The following is a 27,944-nucleotide window of genomic DNA, read 5'->3' as shown; positions in this document are numbered from 1 at the left end:
TGAGTGTTAGTTCTAAAGAAAATGAGGATGAAGAAGTAATAATGGAAAATAAGGAAATGACAAAAAAAAACAGATATTTTCCATTCGTCTTCACAATCTGAGATCTAAGTAACATTCCAGAAGCAGCGAAAAATCAGAGAATAGAAGAGAAGGAGGAACTCAGGACAGTCACAATCACTCAAGGGGGAAGAATGATGGGGAGAGAGAGATAGAGAGAGGGGAGGGGGTGGAGATGAGACTGAGGAGAAGAGTGAGCATGGGACAGAGTGATAGGAAGAGTGGGTCACTTATTACCTTTAGGGAAGGGTCACTGCCATCTTTACTTGATCTGACTTACACATGACTCAGAGCTACAGCAAAGTGGTTGAATTTTAACTGTCCTCTAAAATACCACCACAAGTCACTCAGCTCAAGGGCAGTTAGGGATGGGCAACAAATGCTGGCTTTGTCAATGATGCCAACAGCCCATGAAAGAATAAGTAAATGTAAGAAAGAACCATTAAGCACCATCAATGATCGTTCCAATGTTGGGCCAAGGAAAAGGTGAACTGATGTAGTGAGAAGCATAGTCCTGACATACTGAATTGTGGCAGTGCCAAATTGAGTCTGGGATAAGGTCAGGGGGAGAGGAGATGAGGAAACTGGTAAAACCGACATTAATCCTGTGTGGTTGGAGGGTCCCAAGGCAGAAGATGACGTTTTCTTCCTCCAGGGGTTGGGTGGATAGAATTTTGCCAAGGTTACTATTTTACCCATGTGGTAAAAAGTGAAGCACTCAGAATCAAGGAGCGAACAGGATTCATGAAGATAGGAGAATAAATGTTTACATGGCCTTCACAAAGAAGTAAACATTTGGGCCAAGGCAAACAAGGGAATAAATTCTGTTCTTGTTGCATTCCACTAATCAATGGATTCCCCAGAAGTTCAGACTTTGGAGCACTTGCCAGTCACAACACAGTCAAAGGAAGGAAACACGTGATATTTTTGTGACATTTTACATTATTCCTGTGAAGATGCATTCTGTGCACACCATTGTTGTTATATCAGAGCACAATATTTCAGTGAGAGCAGGCCTGTAAATGAACATGTACTTGGAGAATCCCCCATTTCCTGCAATGTAGACATAGGTCTCAGTGAACACTCAAGACCTGACATTACAGAACCACCAACACAAAAGAATGCGAGGAGAAAGTGAGGACTGCAGATTCTGAGATCAGAGTCAAAACGTGTGGTGCTGGAAAAGCGCAGCTGGTGAGCAAGCATCCGAGGATCAGGAGGGTCGACATTTTGAACATAAGCTGGAATATGAGAGTGGAAGGCAGCTAAAGAATAAATAGGACAGAGCTGGGGGCTGGGGGAAGGCAGCTAGGAATATTCAGATGAAGGTGGAGGAGATGATGATCGGTCAGAGTGGAGGGTGGTTAGGAGGGAAGGGAGATGGACAGGTAGGACAGTTCAAGAGGGCAGTGCCAAATTGAAGAGTTGAGTCTGGGATAAGGTCAGGGGGAGAGGAGATGAGGAAACTGGTAAACCGACATTGATCCTGTGTGGTTGGAGGGCCCCAAGGCAGAAGATGACGTTTTCTTCCTCCAGGGGTTGGGTGGCTAGTATTTTGCCAAGGAAGTTGTCTAGGACTTGCCTGTCCTTGGCAGAGTGGGAGGGACAGTTAAAGTGTTCAGCTACAGGATGATAGGGTTGCTCTCAATGTGGTCTCCTCTACACTGGACAGACAGGATGCCAACTTGTGGAATGTTTCAGAGTACATCTCTGGGACACACATACCAATCTACCCCATCACCACATGTACTCCACCAACCCACCCTTCACACTCTGCCCTTTCTCTTGCCACTGCAGCAAGTACGAAACCTGCACCCACACCTTCCCTCTCAACTCTGTCCAAGGCTGCAAAGGATCCTTCCACATCTGACAGAGATTGTACTGACCTGTACTTCCACATATGTTATCTACTGTGTCCATTGCTCTTGGTGTGGTCTCCTCTACATTGGGGAGTCAGGACGTTGACTCGCTTAATATTTCAGAAAACATCTCTGGAAAACACGCATGAAAGAACCCCACTGTGCTGTGGCTGAACACTTTAACTCCTCCTCCCACTCTGCCAAGGGCATGCAAGTCCTGGTGCTCCTCCACCGCCAAACTCTAACCGCCTGATGCCTGGAGGAGGAGAGCCTCATCTTCTGCCTTGGGAACCTCCAACCACATGGGATCAATGTAAATTTCACCAATATTTTTCACTTCCCCTCCCATCACCTTTTCCCAGATCCAGCCTTCCAACCAAGCAATGCCCTTTTGAACTGTCCTAACTGTCCATCTTCCTTCCTACCTATCTGCACCCCCTTCCATTACAAACTATCACCACCAACCCCCAACCTCCATCTACCTATCTAGCCTCCCACCAGCCTCGCCCATCTCCCATATATGTCTCAGCCACATGCCCTCATTTCCTGATGAAGAGCTTATTCTCTAAACTAATGCTGCCTGACTGGCTGTGCTTTTCTAGCACCACACATTTTGACTGTGAACTCCATCATCTACAACCTCACTTTTTGCTACAAACCATCTTTGCCTAAACTCTCCACCATTATGTCTCTCCCAGACACCATTTCCCCCTCGTTAGCCCTCCATACCTTTCGCGCACTTGTCTCATCATTTGTCACACCTTCACTATTGTCTCTCTACTCCACAACTGCTTTTCCTCCTAATGCTGTCAACTTGCATCCTCCTGTCCTCTTCCACCTCTTCTATCCACCTGTATCTCTTTTGTCTGAACTCTGATTGTACTATTCATCACACTCTCCAGTTCCCCAAACATTGCGGGTTATCTCCCTCATAGCCTCTCAGACTAGCATCTCTTCATACCGCTTGTTACCTTTATTACCACTTATATGCTCCACAATCTTGCCATAACAATTGTATCTCCACAACCCCACATGATGGCTTTCCCCTCCTTCCCACACTGTTTTTGTTAATCCCAAGATTGCAGGCAATAAAACCCTGATTCATTGTCATGATCGGTCAAGATAACTCCTCTGCACCGTTTCAGCCCTGTTGTGGTCGCAAATTTCACATATCACACAAAACATAATGAGGCATTTTCAAAAATAATTATTTAAATAAATGATACCATGAATATAAATAAATATGTCACTTAAATTACTCCAGCTCCAGCTCATCTGACTCTGGATCCAAGTACAGCGAATTCTTGGCTCATCACTGCCAGGCCAGTGTAAGACTTATAAATAAACCACAATAGCTAACTAACATCCCAGAGAAATTTGTCAACTGGCCTTTTGTCCTGGGATCAGGCAGACTGATATCAGAGAGACATTACTAGCAGGTGAAGGGAGCAAGCAAGACTGAATGGATTCTGGAAGTGGTCTGAAGGTCTGTGGAGAGGAAAAAGGAAATTAGTCTCAATGCTGACACTGGCTATTGAATTATGTGGCTTTTCTCTGGAAAAGGTTATTTGGCCAACACCAATGACTTCGTGATTCTTCTTATCCCAAATGCTAAACCCTGGAATATTGGCATTTTCCTGGATTTTGAGAATGGAAAGGTGTCATTTTATCATTTTTGTAATAAACAAACACTGATTGACAACACACTGATCAATGCTGTTGGGAGAGTAAAGCACAAAATGCGATAGAATAAAAACCAAAAGAACTGCGGATTCTGCAAATCAGACCCAAAAATTGAAGTTGAATCAAAATTAACATTTTGGGAAAGATGCTGCCAGACGTGCTGAGCTTTTCCAGCAATGTCAGTGATTATGAAACAGATGAGTTGTTTGCAAAGCCAGCTTTCAGAGGCACCTGAAAAAGTTGCAAGTAATGGGAGCATAGGCACTTGTGTGCCATTGGTCTAATGCTTGGGCAGCTTGTTGTTGTGCCCTCTCCACCTGGAAATTACAGGAAACCTGGTTAATAAAATCAAGGCACAAACTCAAATTTGCAACTGATTACAGTCCAGGACATATAAATAATTTTGATAAGTTGGAAGATAAAATAACAGATTAATGTGGGAAAGGAAAGGAATCTAAATAGCTAAAACTTCGAAAATTTCAATTCAAAGCACAGGAAGACACAGGGGACAATATGGGCATCAAGGAGTAGGCCTGCATTTGTTGCCCATTCTCATAATCTTTGCAAAGATGGAAGAAAGTAGCTTTTTTCTCATAATCTTTGCAAAGATGGAAGAAAGTAGCTTTTTTGAGCTCATGCAATCTGTACCATGTAGGGGTACCACAGTGTTGGTGACAAGATTTTGATGCAGTAACATTGAGTAAATGCCAAAATAGTTCAAAATCAGAATGTTACTTGGTTTTGACAGTAACTTGTAGGTTCCTTTATATCAGCTGCCCTTACATTTCTAGGTGGCAGAAGACACAAATTTGGAAGGTGCTGTCGATTAAGATTACCCAAGAAGAACCTGCAGTTATATAATGCTTTCCACGTAATTCAATTCATTCCATACATAGAATTCATAGTCATGCAGAATGGAAACAGACACTTTGGCCCAATTTATCCATGCCAAACATTCATCCCTGTCTGATCGAGTCCAGTCTGCCAACATTTGGCCCTCAAAACACTTCCTACTCTTACAACCATCCCGATGCTTTTAAATGTTGCAATTGTACCTGCCACCATAGATTCCTCAGGCAGGTCATTCCAAAAATGCACTACACTTTACATGTTATCTCTCAAGCCATTTTATAATCTTTTCCCTCTCACCTGAAACCTCTGCTTTCTAATTTTGGCCTTCCCCACCTGTATGTAGAACATAGAACATAGAATAATACAGCACAGAACAGGCCCTTCGGCCCACGATGTTGTGCCGAACATTTGTCCTAGCTTAAGCACCTATCCATGTACCTATCCAATTGCCACTTAAAGGTCACCACATATATACACCTCATGATTTTATAAACCTCTAGTTCTCCAGCTCCAGGATGGAGAAACAAATCACTGATTCAAGGATTCATGGGCATTTATGAATAATCCTCCCTCCCGACCTCTCTGAGTTACCTTTCTCACTAGAGATCAGGGGCTTCACTGGATTTCTCTCGAGAGAAAGTTCTTGCTTCTAGACAGCATGGTTTTGTGCAGGGGAGGTCTTGCCTTATCAACTTGATCACATTTTTGAGGAGGTGACAAAGATGATTTTGCTGTTTGTGGCCTATATAAATGATTTGGGGAAACGGTGGCCAGTATAATTAGTAAGTCTGCAGACATAACAAAGATAGTGTAGATGCAGGTAGTGTGGAGGATTGTCAGAAGTTATAGCAGAATATAAATGAGATAGAGACATGGGGAGAAAAATGGCAGATGTAATTTAATTTGGACAAAAGTGAGGTGATGCATTTTGGAAGGTCATATACAGGTGGAAACTATAGTGACAGAACCTTAGGAGGATTGATATTCAGAGGGATTTGGGTATGCAGGTCCACAGATCACTGAAGGTGGCAGCACACGTAGATAAGGTAGTATAAAAAGCATATGGCCTGCTTGCCTTCATTGGAAGAGGCATTGAGTGCTGCAGCTTTATAGAACTTTAGTTAGGCCACACTTGTAAAATTGCAATTCATATCAGTAGACTACATGAAGAATGTGGATGCTTTGTCAGGGTGCAGAAAAAGATGTTTACCAGGATGTTGTCTGCTATGAGAGATTTTATCGAAGAATAAAGGTTGAATACACTAAGTTAGGTTTTAGTGAAATGCAGAAATTGAAGGGCGAGTTGAACGAAGATTATAAGATTGTGAATACCATGGATAGAGCTTTTTTTCCCGCAGAGTCAATTACTAGAGGACACAGGTTTCAGGTGTAGGGTGGGGTGGGATGGAGGATCGAAATGGGATGTGTGAGGCACGTTTTTTCACACAAAGAGTGGTGAGTGCTTGCAACGCGCTGCCAGAGGAGGTGCTGGAAGCAGACACAATAACAGCATTCAACAAACAACTGGACGAATACATGAATTGGAAGGTCCTGGGGGATGCGAATCCTGCAAGTAAAGACAGTTTTATTATGGAAGGGCCAAACATATTGGCGCAGGCCTAGATGACCGAAGGGCCTGTTCCTGTGCTGTATTGCTCATTGTTCTATTGCATAAAACGTCTGCGGACCTCACTTCGGCTTCATGAACCACCTCCCCACCCACCTTTCTCTGCCTCACGATCATGACTGTTCCCTGGTGGAAGACTTCCTGACAGGGAGGGTAAAAAAACAACCCGTCTGCAGACCCGGGAGCTATTAATTCCGCAGGCTTTGTGACCTTCACACAGAGTTTCCAAAAACGCCCACTCCGGGCATCGCTTACCTCTGCAAATACAGCAGAGGCAGGTCTCGTGCGTGGGAACGTCCGCGTAAGCGCACTGTATCTGAAAGCGCAGGAAATAGAAGGGGTCCAGTACCCTGTTGTATCATGGGTAACCAGCACACCATTGGAATCCGTAACCTAGCTGTGGTTAGACATTTGTTGTGACATCATATAGATTGGTATGTCAGGATTAATGAAGAGGCGGAGTGCCACACATAGCAACAACTATAGTAGAATCTCACACGTAATGGCGATTATCGCCAGAACAATTCCTTCAACAAGATGTTTGCTCAGTGATGCCCAGAAGGTGGGCTGCTTTAGGGAATCTTTTCTGTGAAGAGCTGCCATGATCGTATTCTCACAAGTGTTCCAGGGCATGCATTTTACTTATGCTGGTACTTATGAGGCATGCATTTTACTTATGAGGAAAGAGCAGGGAATCCTTAGGACACGGGACACAGACTCTTTATTAAGTTCTAAAGGGTGTGGTTGCTGTCAGCATGGTATTTTGTTATTGCCATTTCTGAATGCTCTATTGCCATTTCTAAATGCTCTGAGAAGATTCTGCTGAACTCATTTTAGGTCTATTTACTGTATTACATTTGGATTGTAGCGTTTCAAATGATTTGAACACCACCACAGGCAGTTAAGACTCAACCACTTTGCTGTGTTTGTGGAGAAATCTGGAGCTCAGATTAGATTGGCAGGTTTCCCTTCTGAAAGGAAGAACATTTTTATTTTATTTACTTTTCAACTTAGAGCAAAATTGGAAAACATTACTTTGGATTAAGAGAACTGTAGAAAGAATATGACCACTGTTTACAAAGAAATGATTCTTGCTGAATTTGCCTGTAGTTTGCAAAGCAAGAACATTGAATGGGTGCGGAATAAATGATGGCAGATGTGGGTAGATTAGAATGGTGTTGGAAAAGTACAGCAGGTACTAGTCTACCACATTTGCAGCTCACAGTGCAGCCTCCTCTCTATTGGGGATATGAAGGGTCGACTGTGTCATTGCTTTACAGAACCTTTGCATTCCGTTTGCCAAAAATGACCCTGAAATTCCAGTTGCCTTTTAACACACCACCCGCTCACCTGGACAACACCTCTGTGTCAGGTTTGCTGCAGTGCTCCAATGCAGCTCAGCACAAGCTGGAAAAACAGCACCTCATTTTCAGCCTGGGGATCAAGCAGCCTTCCAGACACAATATCAAATTAAATCACTTGGGGTCTGAGCTCTCCCATGTCCTCACCCCAATCCATACAACCAGGCCTTGTTATCACAGAGTCTGCTATTACACACAAACCATTGGTAGCCACTAACAGTCACCATTAACAGCTATTCACACCACTAACCCCCACCCCACCAGATCATTGTCCACTCCTTTGTTTGTCTAACTGCTCTTCTCTTTCTTTGGTCTCTATCCCACCTATCACTTACTCCTCAACCCTTCTCTGCCCACCCTATCTTCTGTATATAAACAGACATGTCCTAGCTACAATCTGTTCTGAGGAAGAGTCACTCGATCTGAAACGTTAACTCTGATTTCTCTCCACAGATGTTGCCAGACCTGCTGAGCCTAACAAATATCTAAATGTGTAACATAGTCAAATATTAAACAAAGCAGAGATATTTATAAACTTCCATAACGGGAGGGTGAAAAGCCAACTGCAGGTAGTGAGGTTGAACGAATCACAGAATCCCTCCAGTGCGGAGGCAGTCCATTCAGCCCATCGAGTCCACACTGGCCATCTGAAAAACAGTGCCCAACCCTCACCATATTCTTGTAATTCCACAGTTCCCATGGTTAATCCACCAAGCCTGCACTTCCCTGGACACAATCTGCACATCTTTGAACTGTGGGAGGAAACCAATGCAGTTACAGAAGGATGTACAAAGTTCATACAGTTACCTGATGCTGGAATTGAAACCAGCTCCCTGGTGCTGTGAGGCAACAGTGTTAATCACAAAGCTATTGTTCCAATACAGGTATTTGCAGTAATCCCATTGATCAAGCAGCGAACCCAATGGCTGCTCCATGAATTGATCAGAGGCCCAATTCAGTCTGAGGCTTCTTATTCAGTGTAATGTTGTTGGTCAGTTTTCCAAGGGTTCAGGATGTGAGAAGGTACTGGGTGGTCCTGCAGGAGGGAGCGGGTATCTGGAAAACTGCTATCACTTCCAGGTGAGGGAAGGGTATGATTTGGAATGTTGGGAATATGAGGCCAAATGAGCACCGAGTAACCACCTGAGCTACAAATCTTCATGTGAACCTAGACAGCAAGCTAACATTTCGAATCTAGATGACTCTTCATAAGTGCTTAACTTCCCTAGTTAACCATCGCTGGCTTATCACCTTCCTAAAAATCTTTTTTCCTCACTGAAATATATCCTTGCTGTGAGTCATGTACTGTTCTTTTAAGCGTCTGCATTGATCCACAAATATCTTTGCTGCTAAATGCTTCTGCAGTTCCACTCCAGTAAGCTCAAACCTCATTCCTTTGCAATTACCCTTGTTTCAGCTTAGCACAGCTATTTCCCAACCAAGATCCTTCCTTTCAAACTGAATGCTAAATTACCCCGTGTTATGGTCAGAGTTTATTCTGACATCATTTACGAAATGGCTTCATTACACATCACCAGATTCAAAATAGCCAAATACAAGGTTGGATTCACAATATTATTGTTCCAGGAAACTATGTGCTCATGGCTTCCTCTGAAAATCTCACTATTTCAATCGACATGTTGATAAAAGTCGGCCAGGTTTAATGTTATTTGCACTTTTTATCTCCTGACTATTCTCTGCCCCACCGTGTAGCTACTCTTTGGGGTTTTATAGACCATTTCTACCAATCTTCTTACTTTGTTTCTTACCTCATCTCATGTGGAGTCTATATTCATCTGATTTCAGATTATTTCTTGCTGTTGTATTTATTTCATCCCATATCAACAATGCTACCCCATCGAGCTTTCCATTCTGCTTGTCCTATTTGAAAGTTGACAAGGTTCCTCATGGTAAACTGGTTATCGAGGTTAGATCTCATGGAATTCTGGGAGAATTAACCATTTGGATACAGAACTGGCTCGAAGGTAGAAGACAGAGAGTGGTGGTGGAGGGTTTCTTGGCAGACTGGAGGCCTGTGACCAGTGATGTGCCACAAGGATCAGTGCTGGGTCCACTACTTTTCATCACTTATATAAGTGATTTTAATGTAAACATAGGAGGGATAGTTAGTAAGTTTGCAGATGACACAACGGATCATGATCAGATGGGGCCAATGGGCCATGGAGTAGCAGGTAGACTTGAATTTAGATAAATGTGAAGTGCTGCACTTTAGAAAGGCAAATCTGAGTAGGACTTACACACTTAATGGTCAGGTCCTGGGGAGTATTGCTGAACAAAGAGACATTGGAGTGCAGATTCATAGTTCTTTGAAAGTGAAGTTGCAGGTAGATAGGATAGTGAAGAAGACATTTGTTATGCTTTCCTTTGTTGGTCAGAGCATTAAGTATAGGAGTTGGGAGAATGTATTGTAACTGTATAGGTCATTGGTTAGGCCACTTTTGGGATTTTGTGTACAATTATGGTCTCCCTCTTATCGGAAGGCTGTTGTGAAACTTGAAAGAGTTCAGAAAAGATTGACAAGGATGTTGCCGAGGTTAGAGGGAGAGGCTGGATAGACTGGGGCTGTTTTCCCTGGAGCATCAGAGGCTAAGAGGTGACCTTATAGAGGTTTATAAAATCATGATATGCATGGACAGGATAAATGGACAAGGTATTTTTGCTGGGGTGGGCAAGTCCAGAGTAGAGAGCATATGTTTAGGGTGAGAGGAAAAACAGTTAAAAGGGACCAAAGGAGAAACGTTTTCACACAAAGGGTGGTGCATGGATGGAATGAGCTGCCAGAGGGAGTGGTGGAGGTTGTTACAATTACAACATTTAAAATGCATCTGGATGGGTATATGAAGAGGACAGTTTCAGAGTGATATGGACCAAGTGCTGGCAAATGGGACTAGATTAATTTATGATACCTAGTCGGCACGGACGAGTTGGACTAAAGAGTCTATTTCCGTGCTGTACATCTCTCTGACTCTCTGACTCTAAATGAGAGAATCAATCTGTGAATGGTGATGTCACAGAAACAGCATTGTGATGATGAAAAGTCATCAGATTTGATGATATTAGTTGTGGTGGAAAAGTTCAGTGACACCGAGGAAACTGATACATTGCATTGTTCCTAACAGCGATATGGGAGATTATAAAGAGGACTTCAATGGTCGTAATATCTGGATTACTAGTGAGAGTAGGAGTAGGAGGATAGGGTAGATTAATGTGTGGCTAAGGAGCTGAAGTAAGGAGCAAGGATTTACATTTTTGGACCACTGGGACCTTTTCTGGGAAAAAAGTGACCTGTAGAAGACGGATGAGTTGCACCTGAATTGGAAGGTGATCAATATCCTGGCAGGCAGATTTGCTAGTGCAACTTGGGAGGCTGTAAACTTTAAAGTCAGGGGGAAAGGGATGGGACTCAAAGAGATAGTGAGAAAAGAAACAAGGTGTTTTTGATAAAAGGAGCAACTTAAATACTCAAGGTAGGCAGGAGCACAGCAACGAGTAAGGTAAGACTGTGCAAATAAACTGCATTCATTTTAATAGAAGAGGCCTGACAGAAAAGACAGATTAACTTGGGGCATGGTTGTGAACATTGGATTGGAATATCATAGCTATTAGTGATGATATGTGGCTCAGGGAACAGTAGGATGTTAAAGATAGAAAGGGAGGCAAGAAAAGAGGGGAATGGCATTTTAAATTAAAGATAACATTATGGCTGTACTTAGGGTGGATGCTCCTGGAGACCATCCAGGGATATTATAGGTGTAACTAAGAAATAAGTCATTGCGATTGTAGTAGCAGCTCTCAAATAGACAGTGATAAATTGAGAAGCAACATGCAGGGAGATGCCAGAAATCTGTAAGATTAATAGGGTTGTATCAGTAGCGAATTTTAACTTTCCAAACATAAACTGGGAATGCTAAGGAGTTGGATGGTGAGGAATCTAAGTATGTCCAAGAAAATTTTCTTATTCAATAAACGGTTGCACCTGGAACATCGAGGGCTGAGGGGTGACCTTATTGAGATTTATAAAATCATGAGGGGCATGGAGAGGGCAAATAAAAAGATAGGAGTGGGGGAGTCCAGAATTAGAGGGCAGTGGTCTATGGTGAGAGGGAAAAGATTTTAAAGGGATTGCATGGGAAAATGTTTCGTGAAAAGGATGCTGCAAGTAGAGCTGCAGAAGACTTGGTGGGGGCTGGTACAATTCCAAATTTATAAGGCATCTGGACGGATACACAAATGGGAAGGTTAAGAGCGATATGGTCCAAGTGCTGGCAAATGGGAGGAGATTAATTTGGATATTTGGTCAGCATGACGAGATGATTCGAAGGGTCTGTTTCCATGCTGCGTACTTCTATAACTCTAATAGCATCTTATTTTCCACCCTGCTGACACCACATGGGGGAGAACTTTATAAAAATTGGGAATTACATTGTTTGGAATGCTACTACAGACCCAGCCAGTCAGACATTAAGTGCTGATATGTCGGCAATTCTCAGAGAAGTGAGAAAACAAATGGTAGTAATATCAGGGGAAGACAGCTTCCCAGGTTGAACTGGGACAGACAGATTGTGAAGGACTTAGACAGGACAGAATTCGTCAAATGTATCCATGTGATCTTTTTAATTCAGTGTGTATAAAATCCAACAGGAGATAGGGCAGGGCTGAAACATCTGAGGTTCACCAAGATATTGCTTGGGCTGGAGCGTTTCACCTCTGAAGACAGCCTCGATCGGCTGGGGATGTTTTCATTGAAGCAGAGGAGGTTGAGGGGAGAACCTGATGAAGGTGTAGAAAGTTATTAGGATTACAGATTGGGTAGACAGGAGGGTACTTTTCCCCTTAATGGAATGGACAATAACAGGGGCATAGATTGAAGAGAAGTAGCAGGGGTTTTTGAGGGAATTAGGTAATATTTCTCCCCCAGATGGCAGTCAGCATCAGGAACTCACTGCCTGAAAGGAGACAGAAATCTTTGCAGCATTTAAGAAGATACTTCTGGAGTCACCTACCCTGGGGAAAATACATTAGCTATTCAACCTATCCATGCCCCTCATGGTTTTATAAATGTCAAAAAGATCACCCCTCAGCCTGCAATGCTCCAGGAAAAATAGCCCCAGCCTATTCATGAAGGGCATTCCCTATTACCCAAACCCTTCAGTCCCAGCAACATCTCTGCAAATCCCCTCCACACACTCTCAAGCCTCACAACAAACTTACCCCATAGAAGTGTGACCAGAACCACATTCCAATGCCTCACCAATGTGCCACATAACCGCAACATGACACCCCAACTCCAATCCTCAACAAAGAAGAACAAAGAAGGAAGAAAATTTAAAGCCCAGGAACAGGCCCTTCGGCAGTTCAAGACTGAGCCCATTCAAATGTACTGTCTAAACCTGTCAGTCAATTCGTAAGCATTTGTATCCCTCTGCTCCCCACCTACTCATGCATCTGTCTAGACGCATCTTAAATGAATCTATGGTGCCTGCCTCTACCATCTCTGCTGGCAATGTGTTCCAAATGCCCACCACCATCTTTGTGAAGTACTTGCCGCATGTATCCCCCTTAAACTTTCCACCTCTCACCTTGAAAGCGTGACCTCTCGTTATTGAATCCTTTACCCTGGAAAAAGCTTGTCTCGATCCAACCTGTCTCTACCCTTCATGATTTTGTAAACCTCAATCAGGTCCCCCCTCAATCTCCTTTTTTCTCGTGAAAATAAACCTAATCTACTCAACCTCTCTTCATAGCTAGCACCTTCCATACCAGGCAACATCCTCGTAAACCTTCTCTGCACTCTCTCCAAAGCGTACACATCCTTTTAGTAATGTGGCGACCAGAACTGTACACAATATTCTAAATGCGGCCGAACCAATGTCTTGTACAATTTTAACATGACTTGCCAGCTCTTATACTCAATACCCCGTCCAATGAAGGCAAGCATATGATATGACTTCTTGATCACTCTATCCACCTGTGCAGCAACCTTCAGGGTACAATGGACCTGCACTCCCAGATCTCTCGGCCCATCAACTTTTCCCAAGGTTCTTCCATTCATTGTATAATTCTCTGTAGAAATAGACTTGCCTAAATTCATCATCTCACTTCTGTCTGGATTGAAAGCTTTCTGCCACATTTCTGCCCAGCTATAAACTGTCCAGTTTATCTACATCCTCATGTGTTCTCTGACAGCCCCTTATGCTTTCTGCTACTCCACCAATCTTTGTGTCATCTGCAAACTTGCTGATCATATCAACAGTAACCAATACTGATGCCTGTGGAACACCTTTCTCCATTTCGAGAAACTCCCTTTAACTACTACTCTCTGTCTCCTGTTGCTCAACTAGTTCTTTATCCACTTGGCTAGAACACCCTGCACACCATGTGACTTCACTTTGTCCATTAATCTACAATGGGGAACCTTATCAAAAGCCTTACTAAGGTCCATGTATAAGACATCAACAGCCTTTCCTTCATCTAACAACTTGGTCACTTCCTCGAAGAACTCTATTAAGTTGGTTTCGACAAGTGAAGGCAAGCATGCCATACTCTCTCTTCACCACCCTGTCCACCTGCAACTCCACCCCAAACAATGAAGTACCTGCACCCCCAGGCCTCCCACTCAGCAATACTCCCAGGGCCCCACCATCAACTGTATTAGTCCTGGAATGATTTGCCCGACCAAAATGTAACACCTCACATTTATCTAAATTAAGCTCCATCTGCCACTCCTCAGCCCACTGGCCCATCTGAACAAGGTTCTATTGCAGCCTAATAAAATCTTCTTTACTGTCCACTGGACAATATTCTAATGTCATCTGCCAACTTATGAACCATGTTCGACACCTGGAGGTAGGTAGAACACAGCAGGCCAGGCAGCATCAGGAGGTGGAGTGGATGACGTTCGGGTGTAACCCTTCTTCAGGACTCTGGGCAGATAAAGGGAATGGAGGGAGCAGGGTGGTGAAGTGCGGATAGTTGAAGATAGTCAGGGGGTACGACCTGGTTGGTCGATGAGTGGAATGAATCCAGTTGTTCGCTGGGAGGAGTGGAAGGAAGTGGGAGGGGCTGGGAAGTGAGTTGGGGATGGGAAGGGAAGTTATTTGAAATTGAAGAACTCATTGTTGAGTCCTCCGGGCTGCAGACCGCCCAAGTGGAAGAGATGTTGTTCCTCCAATTTGTGGTTTGATTCATTGTGGAATGGAGAAGGGCATGTGGGAAAAGGAGTGGGAAGGGGAATTAAATGGGCAGTGATGGGGAGGTCTGGTCGGCCTCTGCAGACCAGGCTGCAAAGCTCAGCAAACTGTTCCCTAAGTTTATGTTTGGTCTCTCTGATGTAAAGAAGACCACATCGAGAGCACCTGATGCAGTAAACTAGGTCGGAAGAGAGGCAGGTGAACCTCTGTCTCACCTGGAAGGACTGTTTGGGGCCCTGGATGGAGCTGAGTGGAGTGGTATACTGGCAGGTTTTGCATCTTTTCTGGTTGCAGAGAAAAGTACCTGGGAGTTCAGGGTGGTCGGCGGGGAGAGTGGCACAAACCAAGGACTGGCAAAGGGAAGAGTCCTTGCTTAAGGCAGAGAGACATGGGGAGGAGAAGGTGTTCTTGGTGGTAGGATCTAGTTGGTGTTGGCAGAAGTGTTTGAGGATGATGTGTTGAATACGGAGACTGGTGGGGTGGTAGGTGAGGACAAGGGGGACTCTATCTTTATTGCGTTGAGGGGGGATATTTAGAGCAGTGAAATGGAGAATGGAGGTGGTGTGATGGAGGGCTGTCTGGATGAGAGAGGGGGGAATGCACATTGTTCAAAATAGGTGGACATCTGTGATACTCGCGAGTGGAATGTCTCCTTGTCCAAGCAGATGCAGCAGATCAGAAGAATTGGAAGAATCGGATGGAGTTCTTGAAGGATACTTGGTGGAAGGAGGTGTGATCCAGGTAGTTGTGAGAGTCTGTGGGTTTATAGTAACCATCCATCTGCAGACTGTTGCTGGAGATGGAAATAGAGAGGTCAAGAAGGGGAGGACCAATTTATGAACCATGTCTCCAATGTTCACATCCAAATGATTGGGCAGACTAAAAGCAGTAGGTCCCAGCACCAATCCTTTGTCGCACCGCTGGTCTTCACACTGAAAAGCAACTCTCTACCATCACCCTCTGTCTCCTAAATTCAATCTAATGTTGTACTGAGATGGCTAGCTCCCTCTGAATACCATGTGATCTAACCTTACTAACCAGTCAATCATGCAAAACTTTGTTGAATGCTTTGCTGAAGTCCATATGGACAACATCTACTGCTCTAATCTACTTCATTAATCTTCATTGTAACTTCTTGAAAACCTCAATCAAGATGCAATTTCCCACTTAAAAAGCCATGTTGATGATTCCTAATAAGTCTTTTGCCTTTCCATGAATATTGCGTGCAATTCTGGTCTCCTTCCTATCAGAAAGATGTTGTGAAACTTGAAAGGGTTCAGAAAAGATTTACAAGGATGTTGCCAGCGTTGGAGGGTCTGAGCGACAGGGAGAGGCTGAACAGGCTGGGGCTGTTTTCCCTGGAGTGTCGGAGACTGAGGGGTGACCTTATAGATGTTTACAAAATTATGAGGGGCATGGATAGGATAAATAGACAAAGTCTTTTCCCTGGGGTCGGAGTCCAGGACTAGATGGCATAGATTTAGGGTGAGAGGGGAAAGATATAAAAGAGACCTAAGGGGCAACTTTTTCACGCAGTGGGTGGTACGTGTAAGGAATGAGCTGCTAGAGGAAGTGGTGGAGGCTGATACAATTGCAACATTTAAAAGGCATTTGCATGGGTATATGAATAGTAAGGGTTTGGAGGGATATGGGCTGGGTGCTGGCAGGTGGGACTAGATTGGGTTGGGATATCTGGTTGGCATGGACGGGTTGGATCAAAGGGTCTGTTTCCATGTTGTACATCTCTATGATTCTATCCCATCCTCTCCGATAACTTACTGACTACTGCTGGAAAGCTCACTGTTCTATAGTTCCCTCGCTTTTCCTTACAGACTTTCTCAAATAATGGCACCAAATCAGCCGACCTCCATTTTTGGCACCTCAGCCTGTTGCTAATACAAATATGTCAGCAATGGGTCTAGCAATCTCTTTCCTAGCTTCCCTGGTTTCTGGTAAACATTTGGTTGGATCCTGGGGATTTATCTAGCTTTGTACAATTGAAGACCTCCACAGCATATCCTTTCTGTAATATGAACTCTTTCCAAGGCATCACTATTTATTTCCCTAAGTTCCCTCGTTGCTGGGAAATGGAATAGAAGTTGATTGGCCCTTGATGACTAACATGGCCACAATGGGCTGAAGTGCCTCATTTGTTGCTGTGTTACTCTATGGTTGTGTAGTATGGTTCGCTCAGTTGGCTGAACAGCTGCTGTGTGACACAGACCGACAGTAATAGTGCAGATTCAGTTCCTACATTGTGACGATCCTGTCTTTTCATCCATGCCCCTTTCACTGAGGGATGGTGACGCTGAAAATAGGCTTACTCTCTCAGATCAGACAGCAGCCACTGGAACTATATCAACTTCACTTTCTTTTACTCTGTGGCTCAAGACGTGGACTCGCAGATTATTTCTTTAACTAAAAGATAACATTTTTACTGCGATGTTCATCATATCTCAACAAAATGGTTAACCTCCCATTAACCTTCTCAATTACTCACTGTTCATGTCTTGAACGTTTACTGACTTGTGCAGTAGAGCATCAGATCACTCTGACACTGGCAATTCTGCTGGTTTTCTCTGTTTCAATAATGCTCCTTGTTTTTAAAATTCTTCCTTGTGAAGTCTCCCTTTCCCCAAACATCACTCAGGCCTCACACTATCCCGCATTCTCTCACTCCCACAACTCCTATCTACCACCCTGAAGTTGTCCTATCTCCTCAGAATAATATAAGTATTTATAAACCCGATCGACTCTACCACAACTTAATAATGTTGTTCCAAATATTTGCAATATCCCCATAAACACCCCCTTGGCAAAAAAGAAGGAAAAATCAAACCCAGGTTCTCACAGGAGAGATGTCAGAGAGAGAGAGAGAGGATCACCATAGAGCAGTTTCTTTGACCAGCAGCTTCAAAAAACTGACTGCTATCCAAACCAAACCAAAACCAGAGTTAAGCTGATCTGGGAGAATTGGACATTCCCCTTCCATTGGACAAGTGTTTCTTTAAACTTGAAAGCATTTTATCTAAGGTAGTTATCCATAATGAAATTCGCCCTAAAGCCCATAAAAACCAGACACATTGGAACCTATGTGTTTGTGAGCTCTCTGAAAAAAAGCAAGGACAACCTAACCTTATTTAAGGAGTAACTTTGTCACACCCCTCCCTCACTCCTTCTGCCTTCCCCCAGAGTTTCCCTTTCACTCTTTCCTCCCCCTCCCTAAACCTCCTCATCCAAGTTATCCTCCTCATTTTCTTTCCCTTCCCTCTCGCTGCTAATTTCCCTCTCATTTTCCCTTACCCCTTGCCTCTTGCCTCCTTCATACTCATGACCCCTCACACACAGCCCACCTCTTTAGTCACCCCATCACTCCCTACTCAGTTTCTTGTCCCTATCCCTCACGGCATTCTCCTTCCATCGCCATACAGGCCCCACTCTCCTTTCCCTTCTTCCCTATCACTCTTCCACGGATCTCACTCTCCACTCCATACCGCTCACCAACAGTCCCTCCTGATCTCCCACCCCTCTCTCTCCTGCTCTCACTGTCTCCCTTCTGCTCAGTCCCCAATCCCACCTCTGACCCTACTCTCCATCTCCACCCCTACCTCTCTCACTCCCTCTCTGCCCTCCTGCTCACTCTCCATTCACTCTTCCCTCTCATTCACTGTCCCCTCTAGCTCAGCTCCCCATCCCGGTCACTCTCCCCTCCACCTCATTCTCCTCTTGGTTTGTACCTATTTTTAACTGTCCCTTAGCCCGCCAGACCATGGCCTCACTGTATTCTCCATCCTCCATCCCACTCATCTCTGCATTCCCAACATCCATCCATTCCCCTTAATCGTTCACCATTCAGTCATCTTACCTTCATTGTCCAACCTTCATAATTCCTTCTCCTTTCCACCTCATTCTCCCCTCCACCTAACTGTCCTCATCATTCCACCTCACCCTTACACTCTCGTTGCCTATATGCTCCAATCTCACTTCCCATCAATGCCCCCACTTCCTCCTGCTCTGCCCTTGCCCCTCAATCTCACATTCCCCTCCTGCTCACTCATTCTACCCTCTCAGCTCACTCTTCCCTCTCCCTCACTATCCTCTCAATCACAACTTCCCAATTCAGTCACTCTCCACTTAACCTTGCTCTGCTCTCACCCTCTGCCCCGCACTGCTCCTCACTCCTATCTCACATTTGCCTTTCCACTCCACTCCATTCCTCCATAATCATTCTGCCATGATTTCCCCCACCCCAATTCTCCCTTCCCTTTTCATCCTGCCTCCTCAAATTCCTCTTCCCCTTCACTCTTGCCTCCACGACTCTCCCCGCCACCTCATACTCAAATTCACTCACCTCCTCCACAGTCCACAGATTTCCTTAACTTCTGCGACCCAACTCTGTCCTTCCTTTTAAACCTCCATCCTACAATCCCCTCATCTCGACTCTCCTCTCCCCCTCACAGACTCCACCTCATCTTCCAGTTCACACAACTCCAGAATCCCCACAAGACTTTATTTTGCACGCTCTCACTTCCACATATGGATTAATCCCCTGTACTCTTAACACATCCCATCCCCTTATATACCCCTTCACTCCCGCCACTCACTCTCCTCTCCCACTCACTCAACCCTCCTATGGCCAAAAGGAACCGGTGTTTCCTCAGCAGCTCAGCCATCCCTTCCTCCTCAGTCTCACCTCCCTTTCTCTCTACCCCTCACTCACTGTTTCTCCATATCTGTACCCTCCCACTCACTCTCCCAATCTCCAAAACTCAAATGTCCACTTATTTTGCAGACATCCTATTGTCAACCTCCCATTCTACACTATCACTTACTCTCCCATACCCCATCCCAAACAGTCTGCTTCCCTCACAAAGCCTCCACACCCACTCCCATATCCTTACTCAGCTTCTAATCATTCCTCTTCCATCTCTTAGTTCATTTCTTCACTCTTCCATTCCCTGCCCTGGGGTTAAATACCTCCCCTCATTTCCTCCCACTTTCCATCATGCTCCCCCCTTCCCTAAACTCTCTCTTACAAATGCAACTTTACTCTACCCCTCCCTCAGTCTCCCCACTCCCTTGCTGCCCCTCACCCCTGCCTCCCCTCTCTATCGCCATTCCCACCCAGTCACATCACCTCACTCGCCCCTTCCTCTTGCATTCACCCGGCTTCCACTGTCTGTACCCTCATGCCCCAATCTCCCTTCCCCCTCACCCTCATGCTCCCTTCCTCTTGTTATTGCACCTCTCATGCTCACTTCCACATTACACGCTCCTCCTCTCATTCTCCCCTTCCTCTTACTTTCCCTTTGCCATTTTGTTAATCAAACTCTCTTACTCACTCTCTCCTTCTAATGTGAGTCTTCCTCCTAGATCGTGTCATCTCCCCTTCCAATCCATGCCCTATCCCTCTCTGTCATTCTGTCCTCTCCCTCAGGTGACCCTCCCCCACCCTGTCCATACCGTTCACTCTCACTAATCCCTTCACTCTCCCCACCTCTGCCATACCCCTCACTCTGCTCATCACTCTCCTCCCCCCCCCCCCCCGGCCCTCACCATCTGACACTCCCCTATGCTGTCCCACACCCCCTTACTCTCCCCTCACTCTCACTCTCCTTCCCCAACCCCTAGTGCTTCTTCTCCCTCCACTTCTGCCACACTCTCTGCCCCTCACTCTCCCCTCTCCTTCTGCTTCAGTTTACCCTCTCCAGCACAATCCCCCCCTTGCCACTACCATTACACTCCCATCCACACAATTCCCCCTTCTTCTCCCCACTCCTCCTGGCTCCCTAGATGATGCTACACTCCCCAACCTGCACTCTTCCTCTCCCTTTCACTGTTTACCCATTCATATCGCTCTCACCTGAGCACTCAACCCTCCCATTGCTCACCCCCTCTGTGTTCCCCCTCATTCTTCACACCACTCTCTCTCACCCACCTCTCCTCAATCTCCATCCTCTATCCCACATCTCCTCACTCTCCCCCTCTTTTTGACTTTCTCCTCCCTCCTGCAATCGGTTAAGGTTCGAGTTAGGGTTCTGTTTTCTTGTGAACTTCATTTCCCCACCCACTCCCCTCCAAATGATCCCTCTCACCTCCCCTCCTCACTCCTCCATCCCCATCCCTCTACCTTACCCATACTTCCTCCTCATTCCTCCAGTCTCATCACTCACTGCACTCTCTCTCACTCACCCCCCTTTCCGTGTCCCTTCCCTCCTTCAAACTCCCCTTTTCCAGTCTCGCCTTATCTCCCCTCCACTCCCATCCCCCTCTATCGCTCAACCCCTCACTCTCCCTGGCCCCTCTCTCTGACGGTGTTATTTGATCTCTCCCCCAGCTCCAGCCTCTTTGACTCTGGATCCGAACACAGCGCATCCCCGGCTCATCCTGTCTGAGGACCGGACCAGTGAGAGACTCGGAGACACAAAGCAGCCGCTCCCTGACTCCCCGGAGAGATTTGCTTCCTGGCTCGGTTGCCTGGGATCAGAGGGATTCACATCAGGGAGACATTACTGGGAGGTAGAGGTGGGAGTGGAGACTCGGTGAGCTCTGGGAGTGGCCCGAGAGTCTGTGAAGAGGAAACGGGGGATCATCCCGAGCCCGGAGTCCGGATTCTGGATTGTGTGGCTGGTACCCGGATGTGGTTATTTTGCCGCCACCTCCCCCTCCCTGACCCCCTTCTCCCCGAGTGTGAATCCCCGGAAGATCGGGGTTTTCCTGGACTATGAGGGCGGACAGGTGTCATTTTACAATGCGGACACCATGTCCCATCTCCACACTTTCACCCACACTTTCACTGAGAGGATCTTTCCCATCTTCAATCCGGGAGGGAATGACGGCGGGAAAAACTCCGCCCCGCTGACAATCTGCGGGATTAAAGGGCATTGACAGATCCATCCCATAATTTCACCCCGTCCCCCTGCCTCCTGCCAGCTGTAAACTGATGGGGGTCGGTGTCAGTCTGGGGGAGAGAAGGAGGGGGAGAGAAGAAACAAATAGAAGCACCATCAGAGAGATGGACTGACTGGGTAGAGTGAGCTGTGAGCTGCAGGAACCCGGGGACCTTCCTGTCTGTAATGTTGCTCCACAGGCGGGAGGTGGCGCTACATGACGGTGTTGGAGATGAATCCGTCAGTGGGTCTCAGACTGGGCTCACGGGAGTGTTTCCAGGGGGACTGGGCTCAATCAAAATAAAAATGTCAGACTGATTTTCTTTAGACTTTCATCATGTGTCAGTAATGTATACCCCACACATGATTTAATATCATTGAGAAACTGGTCTTGCTTTGCTCAGATTTGTAACTATTGCCCAGAATGTTACTGCTCTTTCATAAAATTGGAAAATTTGAAAACCTTAGATTTGAAAGGGATGGGTGAATTGATCACTAATGTCATGATCAGATAATATCTAACGATGATTGAAACCCAATGCTCCAAATACAGCCTCACCAATGTCCTGTACAAATGCAACATAACTTCCCAACTTCACTGCCCTGTCTATCAGTGACTCCACCTCCAGAGAACCGTGTACATGAAGTCCAATTCCCTCTGTTCTACTATACTCCTTAAAGTCCTACCATTCACCATGAAACTCCTACCTTGATTTGACTTTCCAAAATTCAAGAACTCAGACCTATCTATTTTCAACTCCATTTGCCATTTCTCAGCCCACTTGCTCAACAGATCAGATTCTCTACAGTATGGAAACAGGTATTTCAGCTCAACAGGTCCACATCAACCCTCCGAAGAGTAACCCAGACGCATTCCCCCACCCTATATTTACCCCTGACCAATACACCTCACAATATAGGCAAATTCACATGGCCTGCACATCTTTGGATTGTGGGGGAAAACCCACACAGACACGGGGAGAATGTGCAAATTCTACTCCCAAGATGGGAATCGAACCTGTGAAGCAGCAGTTCTGACAACTGAGCCACCATGCCACCCTGATCAAGGTCCTGCTGCAATTTCTGAGAACCTTCCTAACAGTCCATGCTACCACCTATTTTAGTGTTATCTGCAAATTGTCATGTGATAGGCACTGGGAACGTCCACTTGTTTCAGACCTTGAGGCTGTAAAGGCGCATGGATAGAGTATTCAGCTGGTGCAAGTCCAGTTCCTTTCCCCCTCCTGCCCTCAAAATTGATTCTACAGTCCAACTTCCAGTCAATTTTGCAGTAGTGTAAGTGTTTTAGTTTCTTAAAATAAAGTGTAAATGTAAAGCCGCAGCAACAGGTCAGTGGGATTAAACTTGTTGGTGTGAAATTTCAAGAATAATGCTCCTTGCTATGATACCCCACTTAGCGGACGGATCCCTTTTTCCCTTTCGCTGGTCCCTGGAGGGCTTCTTATATTTAGGCATTTTTATTACTCCAGTATTTGGTCAGTTGTATAAGGCTAATTTTGTGTATTTATTGGAAAGGATAATGCAGGACCTCCAGCGATGGGGAGACCTACCAATTTCCTGGTTGGGTAGAATAGCATTAATAAAAATGAATGTCCTGCCCCATCTCCTATATCCTCTGAGAATGCTTCCGGTGATGCTGCTGAGGACGGCTTTATGTAAATTATATGGCTGGCTGGGTTCCTTTATCTGGAATCATCGGCGGCCTCTCATTAAGCTGAAGAAGCTACAGCTTCCACAGGCAAGGGGTGGATTGGATTTCCCAGACTTTAGGAAATATCAGTTAAGTTCCCTATTAAGTTACATAGCTGATTGGGTCTTGTCTGATCCACAATCAATCTGGTTGGACATCGAGGCTTCTCAAGTAAAATACCCACTTATTAACCTTTTATTCTCAGACAAGAGGAAAATCGTTACAGATCACTGTAAAAACCCTATAATACTAAATACAATCAAGGCTTGGAATATAATGCGGCAAAATGAGGGCAATTCACATAAAACATCCCCCTATGCACCTATAGTGGGAGCATGGGGATTCCAGCCGGGGTTAACAGATGCTACTTTTAAACTCTGGAGATCCAGAGGTGTCTCATGTCTAGGGGATCTATTTAAAGATGGGGTCCTGATGTCTTTCGAACAGTTGCGTCAGAAATTCGGATTACTCAATGGAGACCTCTTTCGATACTTCCAAATTCGAGATTATATACAGAAGAAGACTACGTTATTAGATAGTCTTTATAAATCTGATAGAGAATGTAGTGTCCTACGACCAGTGGGGGTATCTTCCATCAGTACTATTTATCATTTACTACATGATGAAGTATCGGGAGATATGGATAATCTGCTTAAAACATGGGATCAGGATCTGGGACTAGAAATCTCCACAGAAACGTGGAATGATATTTGGGAAAATGCTAGAAGAATTCCTATTTGTAACAGAACCCAGACTATCCAGCTGAAGATACTTCATAGGGCCCATATAGTACCGGTTCGATCGGCAAAATTTAAGGCAGGAGCATCTCCAATGTGTCCTAAATGCAAAATAGAGGTGGGCACTCTTGTACATTGCTTATGGACCTGTCATAAGATCTGTAGATATTGGACTAAAGTAGCAAGTACCCTGACAGAAATTTTAGGAACGGAAATTAAAGTGGACCCTGTATCTCTCCTCTTGGGCTTTTCGAACTTTCCCTCCCTGGACACGTACGGGAAGAGACTATTTTCTATTCTTTCTTTCTGTGCAAGGAAAAATATTTTGGTGAACTGGGCGGCTGAGGCCCCCCCTGGACTTTCAAATTGGCACAGACTAATTATTGAATGTATTCCCCTTGACTTCCTTACAAATATGGTGCACCGAAAGACCAAATTATTTTATAAAATATGGCAGCCCTTTTTGAATTACATAAATATAGATATTTCGGCTATCCTAACAAGGACTTTTATTTAATTGAGATTACAAACCTGGCTGGTCCAGGGCCCCTTGGGGGAGGAATCCCGCATGAATACGGGTTTTATCCCGAGCATGTAAGAGACTTAAATATACACTCTGGTTAGTTGTAGGTTAGATTAGTAGATAGTTGAGTTTTGTTTGTTTTTTTCCGTTTTTTTTTGTTGTTTTGTTTTTTTTGTTAAATTTTGGCTATTGTATATTTGAGCTAATTGTATATCAATGTTTATATCTGAGAGTTTTGTTTATTTTTGTAAACTTGTAAAAATGTTAAATTTCTAATAAAAATATCTATATAAAAAAAAGAATAATGCTCAACACAGCAAAGCAATTCTGGACAATTGAGGAGAGCCAGTGTGTGTTTGTTCAAAGTAAATTATATTTAACTGAATTGATTGAGCTTTTGATTGAAGACACAATTAGGATTCAGGGGTAATTTGATCCTGGACTTGAAAAGGCTTTTGAGAAAGTGTCACAGGAAAGAATCAAAAGTAAAATTGAGCCCATGGAATGAAATGCCAATGATAACATGAAGATGGATTTGACTAGGTGACAGTGAATGAGTATTTTTGAGGTGAGGTTAGTTTTACAGTAATGTTCTGCGTCGGTCTGTTCCATGAACACTGAAACTCAGCAGCTCAGGCAGCATCTGTGCAAAGAAAGCGGTTTCTCTGCTTTTGTGAGAAAAGGACTGTGAGGCGTCTCTAACCCATCACATAAATCAACAGTTTTCTACACCCTCCAACTGGACAGGCACAAACAGCTCTGAACAAAAGTCATACTTGATTTGAAACGGTTCTCGCCCCTCAGATGCTGCCAGACCTGCCGAGTTTCTCCAGTATTCTCAGTGTTTGTGCAGAATTTGATGCTGCGGAGAGCTGTTGAGGCCGGGTCATCGAGTCTTTGCAAGGCTCAGATGGACAGATTTTTAATGAGGAAGGGAAACAAAGGCTATGGAGTTAAGGCTGGAAAGTCGGTTTGAGACTGATCAGATTAGCTGTGATCTTATTAAATGTCAAAACAGAGGAGAAGTCAGATCTGACAAACTTCTTTGAGTTTTTTTGCGGAAGTGACAAAGAAGATTGTGCGATGTAAGTATGTTTTTCTGGCTGGTGTTGTGCAGTGATCTGTGCTGAGACTCCATATATTAATAATTTGGAGGAGAATGTAGATGGTCTGAGCTTGCTGTGTTTAACATGATCATAAAAACGCAGACTGACACTTGAGTGCAGTACTGAGGGAGTGCTGTTGTTTTGGGACTGCACTCCAATCAATGACACTTTGATACAAACCTCGTGGAGGGACAAATATAAAAAAGATCCCAAGGCCAATGTTTATCCCTCATTCAACATCAAAACGATTAGATGACCTGTTCACATTGCTGTTTATGGGATCCTGCTTTGTATGGACTGGTTGCCTTATGTTTCACATTGCAACATTGAGTACAATTCTGAAATAGATTAGATTACTTACATAGATTAGATTACTTATAGTGTGGAAACAGGCCCTTCGGCCCAACAAGTCCACACAGACGCCGAAGCGCAACCCACCCAGACCCATTCCTCTACATTTACATCTTCACCTAACACCACGGGCAATTTAACATGGCCAATTCACCTAACCTGCACATTTTTGGATTGTGGGAGGAAACCGGAGCACCCAGAGGAAACCCACGCAGACACGTAAAGACATGCCAGAGAATTCCTAGGGACCTGGCACTCCAACCACAATGCCATAAACAAACACATAGATTTAGATACCATCTATCAACCCCTCAGAAAACGAACAGGGAATGACATCACCACAAACCCCAGGAACCCCATCCATGACAAACATATAAATAGAAAGCAGGAGACAACAGCTTCGCTTCACTTGGATGTCACCACTGATGATGTTACCTAGCCAGGTAATGAAACGTCTGGATATCAAACCTACAGCTCAGCGAGAAAACCTACACCCTAGAATGTGCAAACTCCACACAGAGAGTCGCCTGAGGCAGGAATTGAAGCCGGGTCTCTGGCGTAACAGTGCTAGCCACGTGCCACCAACCATACTTCATGGACTGTAAGAAGGTTTGAGATGTCATTAAAGGCACTATGCAAATACCAGTCTTTTTATCTGAGGCATTCAATAGGTTATTCGGGAGCTTGACAGGATCGGTATACCACGTTATCACTTGTGATGGCGACTAGGGAGTTATAAGTATAAGGCAGTCACTAATATATCCAGTTGTCGGCTTCCCCATTGCTGACTATAAGATGCAGCAGCAAAATGAGGTCATAGATCCATCGGGTTTCCTTCACAATTTGATTGTGGCTGATATATTTCTCAGTCCCCATTCTCCTGCCTTCTCCATGCAACCCTGGTCCCTTTACTAATAAAGAAGCTATTCATCTCTGACTTAAACACACTCAATGACTTGGTCACCACATCATTCTGCAACAATTAGTTTGACAGATTAAATACCCTCTGACTGAAGAAATTCCTCCTCATCTCAGTTATAGCTTCAAAGAGTCATAGAGATGTTCAGCATAGAAACAGACCCTTTGGTCTAACTCGCACATGACAACCAGAGATCCTAAAGTAATCCAGTCCCATTTGCCAGCATTTGGCCTGTTACCCTCTCAACCCTTATTATTCATATACCTATCCAAATGCCTTTTAACGTTGTAATTTTACCAGCCTCCACCACTTCCTCGGGCAGTTGATTACACATTGTTTTTGAACATTTTGACCCTTTGATCCTTTTCTTTTCTTTTTATATCGATATTTTTATTAGAAGAGGTAGATTTTGTAAAATTACAAAAGTGCAACCACAATAAACCAACAAAAATTCAGTAATCTATAAATATAAAACAAAAAAACAAGAAACAACAATGCAAACAAGCACAACTATACTCATGTGCAAACTGAACAAATAAGTGAATGCAATAAATAAGTAAATAAAACAGCTCACCACAATGAAATATTAGCTCCCGAACTCTGCGAGCATTGAGTATTACATATGAATGTATTTGAAATTCTTCCTTCAAACACATCAAGTTCACTAAATCAGATCGCCATGCAGACACAAAAGCCTTAGTTAAGATGGTGGATAAATCTACATCCAGATAATCCAAACAGGGCGGCACGGTGGCACAGTGGTTAGCACTGCTGCCTTGCAATGCCTCGGGCAACTGTCTGTGTGGAGCTTGCGCATTCTCCCCATGTCTGTGTGGGTTTTCTCCCATAGTCCAAAGATGTGCAGGTTAGGTGAGTTGGCTATGCTAAATTGCCTGTAGTGTTAGGTGAAGGGGTAAATGTAGGGGGATGGGTTGCTCTTCAGAGGGTCGGTGTGGACTTGTTGGGCCGAAGGGCCTGTTTCCGCACTGTAAGTAAACTAATACCTTGTACTGTTTTTCGGTGTACCATATTCGTAAGAAAGTCCAAAGGAATATGT

At 44.6% G+C, this 27,944-nt stretch overlaps 1 protein-coding gene and 1 pseudogene across 3 annotated transcripts in view; both read left to right on the top strand.

Moving 5' to 3' along the window:
* The window catches only part of LOC122541549 (zinc-binding protein A33-like), a 54,842-nt gene extending 33,725 nt beyond the window's left edge, over positions 1 to 21,117 (top strand). The window contains exon 7 of one of the 3 annotated variants that reach the window (XR_015753027.1): positions 20,988 to 21,117. The gene's annotated coding sequence lies outside the window, so the exon portion shown is untranslated. Of the gene's footprint in view, positions 1 to 3,180; positions 3,277 to 15,315; positions 15,392 to 20,987 lie in introns of those variants that run through there. The other 2 variants (XR_015753029.1, XR_015753028.1) reach the window with 2 other exon arrangements.
* Positions 5,856 to 22,005, top strand: LOC148140074 (E3 ubiquitin-protein ligase TRIM39-like; annotated as a pseudogene).
* The last annotated feature ends 5,939 nt before the right edge of the window (positions 22,006 to 27,944 follow it).

Source organism: Chiloscyllium plagiosum, unplaced genomic scaffold (genome assembly GCF_037043375.1).
Source record: "Chiloscyllium plagiosum isolate Xiang-an unplaced genomic scaffold, Cpla_swu_hap1 HiC_scaffold_35, whole genome shotgun sequence".
Lineage (NCBI taxonomy): Eukaryota > Metazoa > Chordata > Chondrichthyes > Orectolobiformes > Hemiscylliidae > Chiloscyllium > Chiloscyllium plagiosum.
Note: the sequence above shows the minus strand (reverse complement) of the source record. Positions and strands in the feature narration are given on the sequence as shown.